General features: G+C 45.2%; 1 protein-coding gene across 1 annotated transcript in view; it reads right to left on the reverse strand.

The window, feature by feature from the left end:
• EREG (epiregulin) overlaps positions 1-3,649 on the reverse strand; it is a 25,651-nt gene that overhangs the window by 10,612 nt on the left and 11,390 nt on the right. The window contains exons 2-3 of the mRNA XM_009644728.2: positions 2,249-2,339; positions 646-701 (exon numbers count right to left, since the gene is read on the reverse strand). The gene's annotated coding sequence lies outside the window, so the exon portion shown is untranslated. The remainder of the gene's footprint in view (positions 1-645; positions 702-2,248; positions 2,340-3,649) is intronic.

The following is a 3,649-nucleotide window of genomic DNA, read 5'->3' on the forward strand; positions in this document are numbered from 1 at the left end:
GGTCGGTGGGCGCCCACGCCGCATTGCCCCCCAGCCCCTGGCCTCCTCGCAGCCCGGTAGCACGGGCACTTCATGGTAGCAACAGATCTTTCAGTTACTTAGACAGCGGTCGACTAGTTACAGCTGCTTTTTAAACAAGTTCTGTCCAAGCACCTTGCTGAAGCCCACACGCTCTGTCCTACGTTAGGCAAGGCCTCGTTTGGCGCTTACTCCCATCATCAGACAGCTGAGGGGTACCCCATCCCCAAATCCCTGCTGTATGCATCTGCCTGGAATACTAAGTGTGTTTTATCTGAACAAGCTGCTCAGCAACAGTGGCTGCTTCTTTTCCTTTTAAAGCAAGAACCTTTTTTCTCTGCCTTCCACTTTCCATCATCGAGAAAAGGCAAGGTGATACCCAATTTATTGCAGAACTGATAAGCCTATCTCACAGTGTAAGGAACTTGAGTATTGGTAGTGAGGTGCAGTTTAACAGCTGATGACTCAAGTTCCCATAGTTTCTCCATTTTATAAGCGGTTATTGATACAAGAAAGTTAATTGTAGAAGATACTGCAGAACACCATGTACTACATCTCCATGTGCAAACTGCAATTACAAGTATTAAACACATTCATTCAGGGAGCTAGAATAGATCTGGTACTTACGAATCACACTCCTTATTTTGGGAGCATTTTCTTAGGTCTACAGGAGCGTGGAGATGCTGAAATGAAAAAAGGCAATGCGTTACTACAGGACATCAGCACCATTTATTAATTACCCAAATGGCATGAGAGTTGGCAAGACAAATGTAATAAAGACCAGTGTGAAAGTGGCGTTCAGAAGTTGGTCCTCTGCTAGCAAGTGGGACGCGATAAAACCAGAATCTTTCTTTGAGTCCCTTTTTTTGCCCCTCTAGCATTAGGGTCATGGCTTAGCCCACAGGATCATTATGCCGCTTTAAGATTAGCAGATGGTACCTTTTTTTGATGCCACATGACTGGTTTTGTTGCTGCTTTAATTTGGGCTGATCCCCCTTATTAAGGATTTTATTGTCTGCTCTTTCAGGGATCATAATGAGTAAAGGACGGAACGGCAACGATTAGTAAAGCATTTTTGTGTGGGGGCATACAGATGCCTTAAAAAGCAGCATCACTGTAGAACTTCCACCTTGTAATTAATTTCACCTTTAAATTCCCGCATGAATTATCCTCTGAAAGAGAACATTTAATTATAGTCTTGTATCAGTATCCAGATACCAGGTAACGCTGACACAATTGGAGCAATTCATTGGAATTTCCTCTTTCAAATTTGAATATATGGAAAACAAGCACCACACACACAACTTTGTTTCATCTTTCTGTAACGCTCTTTGTCTCACGGCGCGTGATCCCGCATCTGGCATCCCCACTTGCAGCTTTCACCATCCTCTCCTCCACGTGGAGGCTGCCCCTTTGAGTAAGGCTGAGACACACCTTCAGAGCCCGTTTTCCGGGAGGCTATTCAGACTGAGCAGTGCCCTCCTGCACCGACAGGTTCCTTGTAAGGTAGATTCATGGCATCCCACAGATGTGAGTACCGAGTGACATGCCTGTAGAATGCTGGGAGGCAGCACTGACTGGGCTACAGAGCACCACGGGCGCATGTCAGCTACTGGCCTCAATTTCAGCTGGGGTGCACTGGCACGCCCAAGTCAAGTCAGCGATGGATTTATGCCACTTGGCATCAGACCAGCGAGCAGTCCCCAGAACGTTTGGACATTTCAGGGTTTTCTTCTTTACAAAGCCTAACAAGTACACGAGGAAATACCTTAAGAACTTGTGCAAAAGACTTGCTTGCTTTTATTAACTTGCAATGGCTTAATAACCATCTTTAAAGAAAACCTCTATTTACAAAGTACATAGGCTCGACTCAAGCCCATGTTGCGCTTAATCCTCTTTCAGTGTGGCAAACATTCATCTCTCTCCGTTCTGGACAGAGCAGCAGATTCTTTCAATCAGCAGTGATTATTTCAAGGGTATGGATCAAGCTTTGTCTATTAGTTTATCTATCCCTGATGACACAGGGGATTTTCTATGAACAACATTCCCTTTTCCGTTTGGAGAGGAAACAATACAGGTTAAATGTCCGTTCTTCTGTGCTTGAAAATACTTTTCCTCATGGTCATTTGCTGTATAAGAATATAGATGTGTTCATAGCAATGAACTGCCACGTCATACATAAAAACACATGCAACTAAAAGCACACAAAACAAGCAACTATACGACTTACTTTAGCTGCTCTCTGCAGGGCTTGTATCCAGTCTTATGCATTGCCGCTGTGGGGACGGATCTGCGTTGTTTCTGTCCATCGAGAGTAAGACCTATGTGCAAAATTAACATTTTTTTGTTGGAAAACATTTTTGAAATTGGAAGAAAATAATTCCTAGTCTGGCACCGTTACACACACACACAAAGCAACAAAAAAGCACCACTTTCATCAATCCTTGGGAAAATCAGTCAGCATTTTTGACAACAGCACAAGCGCATGCATCAGTGTGTGTGTAAGACAAATTTTTATGTTCATTGCATAGCATGAGAGCTCTTCAAGAAACGCTCTCAAAAGATCAGATGGCTAATTGGAGTGCAGCTCACCTGACAGCGTTTTCATTTGAACTACAAAAGCGGAGTACTAAGTATGAAAACCATAAGTGGTAAAAGCATGGGGCCCACATGTGAGCACAAATGCCGTAAGAAGGGAATATGTTGAACTGGGATGTGTAGCTGGGAGTCGGGAGGAAAAGGATATAAAGGTCGGTTTCAAATCTGCCATGTATGCGAGTGATTAATTAGGTCAAATGACCCTAAACAAGCAGGCTTTCCTATAAACTATGAGAGTTCAAAACGCTGTCCCCAAGGCTCAGAGTGGCTGATGCCTCTTCCTGTAAACGCAGGGTGAGGTCAAAGCTACCGGGCAACGCAGATGTTTTACTGTTTTAAAAAAAACAATCCCCCAAATCCACTGACTTCTTAGCCAGCTTCTTGGGTCAGCATTAGCTAGCAATTTAAAACAGAAAGAAGAAAACCCCAAATGGCTAATCCCTCTCCATCTCCACGTGTCTCCGAAGATGGAGGCGAAAAGGCGGGCAGATCTGCCAGTTCGTGCTGGACTGCTCCCTACAGGGCAGTTCTTAAAACTTCATTCTTCTGGCTTCTGTGGCATTTCCATTCCTCTCCCCTGGGCAACTCCGGAATGGCTCAACACATCTCACTGGCAGGAAGAGCTTCATAACGCTCAGCTGGTGTTTTCCCTTTCGTAATTACAGCTCAGTGCTCCATGCTAACTGATTTCTTAGCCTCCAAGGGGTTTGTAGCTTTTTTCGTATGTGGAGTCTTTTCACGGCTTCTGCCTTTACTTTTGCTGCTAAACGAACCTGTGCAGGCATTTTATTTGTACCCTTGTAAAGGGTGTTATCAAACCAACTCACAGAATCACAGAATCATTTGGGCTGGAAAAGCCTTTTAAGCTCCCCCAGCCCAACCATCCCCCTACCCCTGCCATCCCACCCCCAAACCCTGTCCCCAACACGTCCCACCAACATCCGGAGCCTGAGGTGCTCCCATCTCGGCATCTGCTTTCTTATGACGGCTTTGGCGCTGCTCTCCTGCCCCTTGGGTGCCGCAGACTCCCCTC

Source organism: Egretta garzetta, unplaced genomic scaffold (assembly GCF_000687185.1).
Source record: "Egretta garzetta isolate BGI_Z169 unplaced genomic scaffold, ASM68718v1 scaffold378, whole genome shotgun sequence".
Classification (NCBI taxonomy): domain Eukaryota; kingdom Metazoa; phylum Chordata; class Aves; order Pelecaniformes; family Ardeidae; genus Egretta; species Egretta garzetta.